The sequence below is a fragment of the Heterocephalus glaber genome, unplaced genomic scaffold, assembly GCF_053883595.1.
Source record: "Heterocephalus glaber isolate CG9 unplaced genomic scaffold, H.glaber_assembly_v1.0 deba00001673, whole genome shotgun sequence".
Lineage (NCBI taxonomy): Eukaryota > Metazoa > Chordata > Mammalia > Rodentia > Bathyergidae > Heterocephalus > Heterocephalus glaber.
The window spans coordinates 18,895,368-18,908,034 of NW_028258410.1; the positions used below are offsets into that span (position 1 = coordinate 18,895,368).

Sequence of the window (12,667 nt, forward strand, 5' to 3'; positions counted from 1 at the left end):
ACTGTTCTAGGGATCCCGGCGGTGCACTTTGCAATCCTAGCCTCAGTTTTCCTCACCTGTTGAGAGGAATAACCACGTGGACTTGAATGATTGTTCAGCATTCCATCTGTAATCATTTATGACTATATGGCATTTAAAATAGGTGCTGAAGGCCGGGCGTGGTGGCGCATGCCTGTGATCCAAGCACTCGGGAGGCGAGACAGGAGGATCCCTGTGAGGCCAGCCTGGGCTACATAGTGAGTTCAAGGCCAGTCCGAACCACATATTGAGAACCTGCCTCAAAAAACCAAAACTGGGCCGGGTATGTAGCTCAGTGGCGCCTCAAGCGCAAGGTCCTGAGTTTGACCCTCGGTACTTTAAAAACAAACAAAATAGGTGCGGAGGGCCGGGTGTGGTAGTACATACCTGTAATCCCAGCACTGGGAAGACTGAAGCAGGAAGATCACTGAGAGTTCAAGGCCAGCCTGGGCTAAATACATAGCAAGATTCAAAATAAACAGGTGCTGAAGATGAAGGAACAGATCATTCATTCATATGTTCATTGATTCAACAAAACGTTTTTATTTGCAATGCTGGGGATTGAACCCAAGGCCTGAGCTACGTCCTCAGGTTCTGTCTGATTCAACAAGTGCTTGTCTGGGGTGGGGGTGGGGGGTTCTGGAGGAATTGAACCCATGCCTAGCACTAAGCTACATCCCCAACCCTTTTTTAATTTTTTATTTTGAGGAAGGGTCATCCTGAGTTGCTAGATTGCCTAGGCTGGGCTCGAATTTTTGATCCTTCTGCCTCAACCTCTCAGAGTGCTGGGATTACAGGTGTGCCCATCACTTGGCATCAACAAATTGTTAATTGACCTCTGCTCTTCATACAGCAGTGCTTTATGGGATTAGGGCTACAGGAAGGTACAAGGTGAGGTTTTGAGGGTAGGTGGGACCCCATCAGGAAGGCTGATACCTTGTCCTAAGGCCTTTGGCTTTGACCCCTGCCTCTTCCTTCATGTCCAGGCTACTGTATCTCATCTGCATAATCACAGCAGCTCTCTGAATGGTCTGACTCTGATGTGGCTCTTTTTGGTCTTCCACACATGGGCCAAAGTGATCCCTTAAAATTCTAGTCATACCTGTGCTCAAAACCTGTAATGGCTTCCAATCAAAAAAAATAAAATCTTGCACAACCTATAGGAATCAGCCCTGCCCCCTTGACCCCATGAAGCTGTACACACACACACACTAACACTCATAGTTTGGATCTAAGATGTCCCCCAGAGGGCTCATGTGTTCAGAAATAGGGTTTTTGGAGGGGGATTGGATCAGGAGGGCTGTAACTTCATAAGTGGATTAACTCATTGATAGATTCATAATTTGAATGGTGTACCTGGGAAGTGATGGAAACCCAGGAGGTGAGGCCTAGTAGGAGTGAGTGGGTCATGGGGCATGACCTTGGGGACCATATCTTGTCCTGGTTCCTGTCTCCTTCTGTCTGTCTCTGTCTCTCTCACTATGAGCCAAAATATCCTTTGAGTTGTTTCTCTCTGGTATTTTGCCTCAGTGACAGCGCACTCAACATCAGGCTTTTTACTGTTGTCCCAGTGGCTTCCTCCGCGTGCTCCCAACACCAAGAACACTTGTGCCTTTGCACTTACCACGCCCCTTGTCTAGAAGGCTCCAAGGTACCCCCTTGGACTCTCCTCTCACACTTGCCAGCTTTTAACCCTTCCCTTGTGCATTAGGCCTTCCCTGACCACTCTGTATAAAATCCAACCCCTCACACCTTAACTATTTTTCCACAGGTCTCCTAAGATACCGTTTGTTTTACTCACATATTTGTCGCTTATCTCCCTCAGTGAGGGTGGAACCTTTATGAATAGAGGAATTTTTGTCTGTTTTGTTTTCTGTTTTATCTTCAGTGCCTAAAACAGTACCAGGCACAGAGTAGACACTCACCCATTGAAAAATAAGTGATTTAGTTCATTCTAGGTGTGTCAGAAAGCCACAGAAGGGTATCATTCTGGGAAAGAACATGATCTTGGTTGCTTGGGGAGAGTTAAGTGGGGTAGGGGGTGGGATTCTAGGACAAAAGCCCTAAAACTACCCAGGAGGCCTTGAGATAATCTACATGCAGGCAGATGGTGGTTTGGATGAAGGTGATGCATGCCGGTGCTAGGATGGCTGGACTCTGGCTAAGGGCGGGGTTTGCTGATGGACTGTGACAGATAAAAGAGGATGAAGTCAGGGTTTTGGCCCTGAGGAACTGGCCTGAGAAGAGACCTGTTGGACTGAAACTGAGTTCTTGACCTCTTAAGACTGTTGTCAAAACTAACTGAGTGACTGTGGTTACGCTCCTCCAGGATTGACCAAGGCCGGCCTGCAGGTGTGATGCTGAGCTATTGTTTCCTTAATTCCTAACATAATTTTGCAGCAGATACAATCATAATCGCCAAATGGAAGCACAGGGGAGCCAACCCATCTTGCAGTCACACAGCTAGCAAATGGTGAAGCTTGGAGTTCAGGAGCAGAGTCTGACTTTAACCAGTGGCCCAGTGGGTTGGAACTATCTGTTTTCCTGGCTCTAAAATGGGCCAAATAGCCCGCTTCCATCATTTAGCACAGAGCCCGCGGGGAAGGGAACTAGGCCACACAGGATGGAGAGTTGGGAGCTCTCTGGCAATTAAACTGAGTTTTGAGGCTGTTACTCCTTTTCCAGCCATACAAAACCTCAGGGAGGGCTGGCGACAGAGCTCAGTAGAACTTTTACTGGCATGATGGAGGCCCCTGACTCAGTCCCCACATCTCAGTACAGCAAAAATACAAAATGTAAGAACAAAAACACCTGGCTGGAAGATGCCGAGGGCGGCCCCTCTCGCCACTCTCTGACCCACTGCCCCCTCCACAGCACCTGCAGTCACGGCCCAGTCAGGGCACTGTGCCGATGGTGCGACCCTGGCCTTGGCTTCCTCTGGGCCTGCTGCCAACCCTGAAGCTGCACAGCACCTGCACTTCATACCTCTTCCTGTGAATGAATCTAAAATCCTGGGTCATTGCCTCAGGAAGGTAAATAAAACCACCAGACACACAGTTCCTGGGCTGCAGTGCCGTGCCCAGTGGACAAGTCACTGACACAGGGCACAGTCAGCTTCAGCGCCAGGCATTGCTGCTCCCAAGCCAGGGAGGCCACAGAGCCCCAGTGCCCCAGCACATTTTTAACAGCACTTCTCCTCAGAGGGCTGTTAGAGGATTAGAGACCACTCCTGCCTTTGTTCTCTCTGCCTGAGCTGTTCTGCCCATCTGCCCACTCTTCCTCCTTGTTTCAGCTTCACATCCCCTCCATTTAAATGTCACCTGTTCCTGGAGGCCCTCCCTGGCCACTCAGTGAAGACCAGGGTGGTTCAGCGAACTTTTGCTCTAAAGAACTGACATAAATTCTGTGGGCTTTGTGGGGCTTGTGACCATGTGGTGCCAACTCGGCTCCAGTGTGAAAGCAGCTGTGGGAGATGCAGACAGGCATGGCTGTGTTCCAATAAAACTTTATGGATGCTGAAATTTGTCATTTTCACCTGGTGTGAAATACTATTCCTGGTTGAATTTTTTTTCAACCATTTAAAAATGTGAAGTCATTCTTAGCAGGTGGACCACAGGAAAGTAGGCAGGAGGCTGGGTTTGACCCTCAGCTGCTGCCATCTAAACTAGTCTTAAACACAAGAAATTGTTGGGGCCGGAGAGTTAGCCCAGTGGTTCCATCGCCTGCCTTGCAAGCGCAAGGACCTGAGTTCAATCCCCGGTACCAAAAAAAAAAAAAAGTGTCTCTGAGGTACTTGTTGATATCAGATTTTTTTCCTGCTTTTTTCCTTCCCTCCTTTCCTTCGTTCTCCCGTTCCTTCCTGACTTTATTTTTCCATTTCGCATCCTAGGATGTAAGCTTCCCAAAAGCAAAGATCTGGTCTCTCTTCTTCCTTTCTTCCACCTTTTATCTCACCCCCACCCCCACCCCAGTATTGTGAATTGGATCCAGGGCCTTCTCTTTGAGCTACATCCCCAGCCCTTTTTATTTATTTATTTATTTATTTTTGAGACAGGGTCTGGCTGCCCAGGCTAGGCTCAAACTCAATGATCCTCCTGCCTCAGCCTCCCAGGGTGTTAGGATTTCATGTGTGTCCCGCCACACCTGGTTGCTTCTAACTCTTGAACATTTATTTTATACCAGGCATTTTTCCAAGTGTGTTCTGCTCATTTATTTAATCCTTATAAAAACTCTAGAGGTAAGTATTCTTTTTTTTTTGGTACTGGGGATCAAACTTGGGACCTTGTGCCTGCAAGGCAAGCATCAGAACCACTGAGCTAAATCCCTGGCCCAAGGTAAGTATTCTTATTAGTCCAGTTTTTTTTTTTTTTTTTTGGTACTGGGGATCGAACTCAGGACCTTGCTCTTGGGAGGCAGGCGCCAGAACCACTGAGCTAAATCCCCGGCTCTCTTAGCCCAGTTTTAAAGGTGTGGAAATGAAGTCTTGTTCATCACTCTTTTCCTAGAGCTTAGAAAAAGACAACAAAACAGGGACACCAACAAAAAGAACGTTGATAGTTTATTAAAAAAGAAAATTGGGCTTGGGGTGTAGGGCGGGCTCTTGCCTAGCATACTCAAGGGTCTGGGTTCAATTCCAAGTGTGTGCGCTCGTGCGTGCATGCTTGTGTGTGTGCGTGTGCGTGTGTGTGTGTGTGTGTGTGTGTGTATTTATGGCATAGAATTGTTTTAAAGTAACACAGATTTATTATCTCATGTTTTTATTGGTTAGAATCATCAAGGGGCTAAAATCAAGGTATCAGCAAGGCTGCATTCCTGCTAAAGGGTCTAGGAGATAATTCATTTTCCAACCTTTTCCATCTTCTAGTTAGCCAAATTCCATGGTTTGTGGCCCATTGTATGTCTTCAAGGCCAGGACCTCATCATTCTGGCCTTAGCTTCCTTCCCATCTCTCTGACTCTGACTCTCCTGCCTCCTCCTTCCTTTATCGGGACCTTTGAGATTACACGGACCCAGACAGTCAAAGCGATTCCCCCATCCTGAGGTCAGTTGGTTAGTAGCTCTGCTTCCCTCTACAACCTCCAGTTCCCCTTGCCTTGTAACAACACAATTCATAGGGACCAGCGATTAGCACATAGGCCACTTCTCACCCACTGCACCATAGGAAAAAATGAGATCCACGTGGGGCATCCATTCATTCACTTCTATCATTTATCCTCGGTTCACATTCATTTACACAGGGGGGAGAATGGGCATAATTTCTTTTCTTTTGTGGTGCTGGGAACAGTCCCAGGGCCTCGCATGTGCCAGGCAAATGCTCTACCACTGAGCTGTATTCCCAGCCCATACAATTTTTTAGTGCTTATGAACTCATGATTTTTCATCTGGCCCTGTCTGCTTAGCAGGTAAAAGACGCTAGAATTACTAGACAAAAATGAAAAAGTTGGGCTGTACAATTCAGCGGAGTCAAGTGCAATGAATACAGCTGAGAATTTATTTTTTAAAAAAAGTACAGATTAGGGGCCGGGGATTTAGCTCAGTGGTTTCGCCACCTGCAGTGCAAGCACAAGGACCCGAGTTCAATCCCCAGTACAAAAAAAAAAAAAGAAAGAAAAAACAGATTAAAAAAAATACAGATAACAGACCTACTGGATCTCAAGTGCAGGCCTGGGAATCTGAATTTCTACCCATCTTTCCACACCCCCACCCATAGCAAACTCTTGGTCCTGGTTCTTTTGCAAGTACCTGTGACTCTCTGCCTAAGTATTGTTATGATTTTTGATAGATTTCTTTCTCCTTAAAATAGCTGCTACATATAATGGCCACCTTCTCCTTCCCATAATGCCCCATTTCCCACCACAAGCTCTCCTTCTTCCTACAACCCACTGCGTCCCCACCTAAAACCCAACCCCAAGATGGCTTCCTTTCCCACCCAAACTGGTTTTCTTCTTCCCATGATACAGTGTTTCTTGCCTAAAGCTAGCCCTCAAAATGGCTTCTCCTGCCAAAAGACAACCTTCTTCTTCCCAACATGCCCCTCTTCCCGACAAAAGAGTAACCTGATACTCGCTCCCTTCCTGGCAACTAGTGATGTCACAAGTTCCTCCGATCCCTTGGTGACATGCCTTGTAGACCCTCCAATCCCTCACTGTCATACCTCCCAATCCGCACCCAACCTCTATAAAGGCGTTCCAGCCCCTGCCACATTGCTGCACTCTTTGTTCAGGAGGTAGCCCATCAGATCGTTCCTTTTCCTTAATAAAGGCTTGTTGTGGTATTGGTCTGGTCTTGGTTTTCAGCTTTTTTTTTTTTTTTTTGGTACTGGGGATCGAACTCAGGACCTTGAGCTTGCAAGGCAGGTGGTGGAACCACTGGGCTAAATTCCTGGCCCATGTTTTCAGCTCTTTTACCTGACAATTTTATTTTTTATTTTGCAGTGCTGGGGGTGGAACTCAGGCCCATACACATTTAAGGCAAGCGCTCTGTCCACGTGCCCAGCCCTGATTTCTATAGTTTTGAATGAGTCTCAGTAAAAGCATGTGTTGAAAATTTAATCCCCAATGCAGAAGTATTAAGAAGTGGGACCTTTAAGAGGTAATTAAAGGATTAATGCCATTATTGAGGAGTACCTTTGCTAATGTAGGAGTGGGTCCCTTAGAAAAGGACCAGTTTGACCCCCTTGGCCTCTCTCACCCTTTCTTTGCCCTTCTGCCAGTGAAGAAGGCCCCTGCCTTGTGCTGGGCTCTCAGTCTAGGCCTCCAAAATTGTGAGAAATATATTTCTTCTCTATCAATTATCCATTCTCGGGTGTTCAGTTATAGCAACAGAAACGACTAAGACAGGACTTCCTGTCAGCACAGCACAAGCTAGCAGTGCTCCTCAACTGAGGACCCGTGGGAGTCGCAGGCTCAGTGCCCCACTCCAGTGATGGCAAACCTTTTGGCGCTCTCAATGATAGAAACAGCCTGCTGTGGCATGAGTGCTACAGGTGCTCCGGATGGGCGAAGTTCCCAATGTCTATGAGCCTGGAAACCATTTCTTGGAGTTCTCCAGTGAGATCAAGCTCCGGCTACCCACTGTGTGACCTCCTTGACAATGTGCTGTATGGTCTTCTTCCTCTTCCCTGTCTTCAGTCTCCATTCCTCCATCTGGGCAAAGCAAACTACAATATTCCCCCTTGAGAATTTTTTTGGGTTGTTTTGTTTTGTTTTGAGACAGAGTCTCACTGTGTAGTCTACGCTGGCCTTGAACTCACAGTGATCTTCCTCCCTCAGCCTCCCAAATGCTGGGATAGCTTGGTGGTGCAGCTTGTAATCCTAGCACCTGAGAGGCTGAGGCAGGAGGATTGCCGTCAGTTTGAGGCCAGCCTGGGCTGCACAGTGAGACCCTGTCTCAAAAAAAAAGCATTTCTGAGGGTAATCACACTGGGAACCACCACTGGGGAGGCTCCTGTTAAATGAAAGTCCCGTGCTTTGCTTGCTGTGTGGCCTTCCAGTGAGGAATGCGGAGGTCAGGCAGGCCCAGCGGGGAATGAGTAGGATTTCAGTGGATGCTGGAAGTGCCGTTTTAAGATCAGCCTGTGAGACTTTGGGGAAAAGGTGGCAAAACAAACCTGTGATTTTACTTTTGTTATCCCCTAAGCACCACTAAGTAGACAATACAGGAATTTTTTTTTTAAAGGCATAAAACCCCCAAGGGCTGGAGAATAGGAGAGGAGACAATAAATAGTAAGAACATTTTGGAGAATAGCGAACAGATGGTAAACAACTGGGCAAATCAGGAAAACTGAATCTTTAACCTGTATTGGGGAAGGACTAGGCCAACCTGATTTTCTCTTCAAAACTCCAAAAAGCTCAGGAATTGGTGCACCAGGTGCTTTTGAAAGTAAAATCGAAATGAGTGGAGATCTGTGGAGAAGAGGATGTAAAACAGATGGACTAAAAGTCCTTTTGAGTCCCAGACTTCCAGATGCTGCCAAGGAACATCACTGTGAAACTTTAACATGTTGAGAACAAAGATCCTTTAAAGTTCCAGAAGAGCCGGGAGTGGTGGCGAACCCCTGTGGTCTTAGCCCTCGGGAGGTGAACGCCTGTGATCCTAACCCTTGGAAGGCTGCAGGAGGAAGAACTGAGTCAGAGGCCAGGCTGGGCTACAGAGTAAGTTCTACATCAGCCTAGACTTATAGCAAGAGCCTGTCTCAAAACACCAAAGTGGGGGAAAATTTAGAAGAGGGAAGAACGTAGGTTACATTCAAAGCATTGGAATAACTTTGTCCTCAATCGAAATGCAGAAGCAAGAAGGTGATGATGTTGCACCTTCAAAATTTCAAAGGAAAATGATTCCCAACCTAGAGCTCTACACCCGAATAAATCACTGTTCATTATTCAGGATTTTTTTGGGGGGGGAGGAGTACTGGGAATCGAACTCAGGACTCTGTGCTTGCCAGGCAGGCACAGTGCCACTGAGCTAAATCCTCAGCCCATTATTGATGATCTCACTAAAATAAAAACAGTTTTGGATATGGAAAGTCTCAAGTTTTCTACTTCCCACATGCCATCCCTACAGGAGCTGGAACCTGTGCCCCACGAAAAGCAGGGGCCAAAGCAGGGAAGAATGGGGCACGTGAGCCAGCAGGCAGACAGCAGGAGGTTGGATCCCTCCCTGCCTGGTAGCGAGGGGCGAGCAGTACAGGTCTGAGACCCTAGGAAGTGAATGGGTAGGTTGTCAGATGCGGTGGAAGAACTTGAGGAGGTCTGGACCGCTTGGCAGAGTGGAGTGGAACTGACAAAAAATACTGAGAAAATGAGGCCAAGTTGGGACAGAGGGGAACAAAATAATCAAAAGCTGTACACAAAACCAAGGTCATCATAGTTAACCAGGGAGCTCAGAAGTGAATCCATTCACTGAGTTGCAGTAAGGCAAATAATAAAAATGGACCTCATCAAAGATAATTTTTGGGGGGCCATTGATTTAGCTCAGTGGTTCCAAAGCATGCCTCGAAAGCACAAGGACCTGAGTTTTATCCCGGTACCAAAGAACAAAAGTGGCTGGAAAAAAAAACTTCTGGATTTTCATCCTACATTACCGAAACGGATCTCATATAGGTCAACTATCTCATTTGCATGTGTAATTAATCTTGTTAAAATTAAATATTTGATCTTTTAAAAAGTAGTAAATTACTGGATTTACGTAGCAAGTTATAGATTCTTTATGAATCTTGCATGATATTTTGCCTGATTCTAAGCTTTTAAAAAATACTACGTTCTTATTAGAAAATTTTCCTGCCGGGGATTTAGCTGAGTGGTTTCACCACCTGCTGCGCAAGCGCAAGGACCCGAGTTCGATCCCCGGTACCAAAAAAAAAAAATTTTTCCAGGTAGTATGTACTAAAATTCTTAAGACTATGTCTTCAATATAGTAAAATAAAAGTTTAATTCTTGATAACCTTCAGATTATCTATAAATGTTCCTATCTGAAAAAGGAGTATCCCTTTATATTGATATTAATAAAAATATAATTCCTGCAACAAAAAAAAAGAAGTGGCTGGGCACAGCAGCACATAGCTGTAATCCCAGGAATCTAGGAGGCTGAGGCAGGAGGACTGCAAGTTTGAGCCCAGTCTGGGCAATTTATCAAGACCCTGACTCAAAATCAAAAAATAAAAACAGAGCTGGGGTGTAGCTCAATGTGAAGGCCCTGGGTTCAACCCTCAGTACAGAAGCAGGGGGGTAATACAGGAATATTATTTAATGACAGGAGTTAATTTCAAAATAAAATCAGCTTAGAGTGATTGTTTTAGGGGAAGGACAATGGGAAGGAGAGACTGAAGAGGGAAATTCTGTTCTTGGAAATTATTTTCTATCCTTAGAAAATTTGACTTCAAATTATGTGCATGTGTTACCTCAATCCAAATAAAAGCAAAAACCAAAAAATTAAGAAAGGAACTGGGCAGGCCAGGGTTTTAGCTCAGTGGTTCCGCCGCCTGCCTCAAAAGCACAAGGACCTGAGTTCAATCCCCAGTACCAAAAAAAGAAAAGAAAGGAACCAGGCATGGTGGCACACTCCTGTAATCCCAGCTGCTCCAGAGGCTGAGGCAGGAGAATCTCAATAAGGCCAGTGTGGGAAATTTAGTAAGACATCTGTCTCAAAGTAAAATAAAAAATGGGCTAGGGATGTAGTTCAGTGATAGAGCTTTTGCATAGTATGTGCAAGGCCCTGGGTTCAATCCCCCGTACCACAAAATAAATAAAATAAAAACAGTCTAGCGTGGTGCTGTGCACCTGTAATCTCAGCACTCTGGGAGGCTGAGGCAGGAGGATTTCAAGTTTATTTGCCCAGCCTTAGCCATTTAGTGCCTTAGCAAGATCTTGTCTCAAAATAAAAATAAACAGGGCTGGAGATACAGCTTAGTGTGAAGATTCTGGGTTCAATCCCCAGTATCAAAAACAAATAAATGTGGTGACCCGCACCATGAGGGCTACGTGAGATCATTCAGAGCAGGCCAGACAGTGGCTACTGCTGCTACCCCGCGACGGTCGCGCCATGGCGGACGAGGAGCTGAAGGTGCTGAGGAAGCAGAGGCTGGCTGAGCTTCAGGCGAAACACGGGGATCCTATTGATGCAGCACAGCAGGAAGCCAAGCACAGGGAGGCAGAAATGAGAAACAGTGTCTTAACGCAAGTTCTGCATCAATCAGCCCTGGCCGGGTTAAGTAACTTAGCACTTGTAAAGCCTGAGAAAACGAACAGTAGAGCATTACCTTATACAGATGGCAAAGTATGGACAGCTAAGTGGGAAGGTCTCAGAACAAGGTTTAATCGAAGTCCTCAAAAAAGGAAGCCAACAAACAGAAAAGAAAACCATTAAGTTCAACAGAAGAAAAGTAATGGACTCTGATGAAGATGATTACTGAGCTAAAAATGCTTAGAGACTGACACTTAAAGGAACAATTCTAGGACAGAAGTTAAAATCTGTTTAAATGTTTATTTTGTCTATATGCCTTTAAAAAATAAACTTGTTATGCAAAATAAAGTTGTTTTAGTATCACAAAAAAATCACAAATAAATGTAAAGGGACAGGAATAATTTATATTTATATCTTGAAAATGAGTAACTCTGAATTGTGGATCATATCCTTTTGTCTTTCTTTTGCTAAATTGTATTTTTATTCACTTTTATGCCAATGATGTATGATTTGAAATATGAAAAAAATATTTTTATAAGGGAAGGAGGAAAGGTGAGCCCAAGCCAGCCTGGAAGCTGGCGTTTCCATCTGTCGCCAGATCTTAGGATACAAAGGTGACCTGGGAGGTGGCAGGGAAAGAATTGGTAGGGCTTGATGCAGCACAGAACAGGAAGGTGAGGCCGTGACAAGACAAAAACATCAGCGTGCCATGGCCATGGCTTCCTGCATTTAGACAAGCGTTTCAGGCTGGCATCTTCCTAGTCTGAGCGCCACTGGTGCACAGGGCCAGAGGCTTTGTCCTCTGCTTCTCTCACCTCCTCCTGTCAAGGAACAAACTTTAAGGCAGGTATATATATATATATATATACATATATATATATGTATATATGTGTGTATATATATATATATATATATATATATATATATTTTTTTTTTTTTTTTGGTACCAGGGATCGAACTCTGGTCCTTGGGCTTGTGTACCAGGTGGCGAAACCACTGAGCTAAACCCCTGGCCCCCTCCTATTGTGTTCCCACGGCATGTCATCTGAAGCACGCACCAGGTCACATTGCTCCTGCTCAGAATCAGCCCTTGGCTCCTCTTTGACTGTGAACAAAACCCAAACACCACTTAGTGGTGTGCAAGGCCCTGTTGGGGCCTATGTCCTACCCTGCAGGGGTCTCTAACCTTCCCTGCACCCCAGTTCACCGAGCTCAAGTGCCACTCTTGTCTGCTTTGAACCTGCCAATCTTGTGTCCCTCAGGACCTTTGCACTTGCTGTTCCTTTGTCCACCTTCATCTGTTACTATGTAGCTGCCTCTCAGCCCAGAGAGGGGACCATCCTGCCTGAGGCTGTAATCTACCTGCCCCAGCTAGGCACCATCTCTTCCAGAATTTCATTTTCTTGCTTTCATGGCACATAGCATCATATGAAATTATTTTGTTTCATTTTTAAATGTTTTTAAAATAATTTTTGAAATATTCATAGACCACAAACTTCCCCTATCACTCTGTGTGTGTGTGTGTGTGTGTGTGTGTGTGTGTGTGTGTGTGTGTGTTACTAGGGATTAAATTCAGTGCCTTGGTACTGAGCTACATCCCCAGCCCCCCGCCCCCCTTTTCCAGCCCTTTTTGATTTTGAGACAGGAACTCACTAAATCAATAAATTGCCCAGGCTGGGCTTGAACTTGTGATCCTCTGCTTTAGTGTCCTGGCACGCTGGGATTAGAGGCTTGTGCCGCCATGCCCAGCTCCCCTCTTTTTTTTCGGTACTGAGTATTGAACCCAAGTCCTTATACATGGTAGGCAAGTGCTCTAGCACTGAGTTACAACTCCAACCCTTTTTTAAAATTTATTTTGAGCCAGGTGTGGAGGCACAGGCCTGTAATCCAAGCACTTGGGAAGCCGAGGCAAGAGGATCACCATGAGTTCAAGGCCAGCCCGGGCTACATACCGAGACCCTGTCTCAAA

At 45.7% G+C, this 12,667-nt stretch overlaps 1 pseudogene; it reads left to right on the forward strand.

Moving 5' to 3' along the window:
- The first annotated feature begins 1,147 nt into the window (after positions 1-1,147).
- On the forward strand, positions 1,148-11,124 carry LOC147822186 (programmed cell death protein 5 pseudogene; annotated as a pseudogene).
- The last annotated feature ends 1,543 nt before the right edge of the window (positions 11,125-12,667 follow it).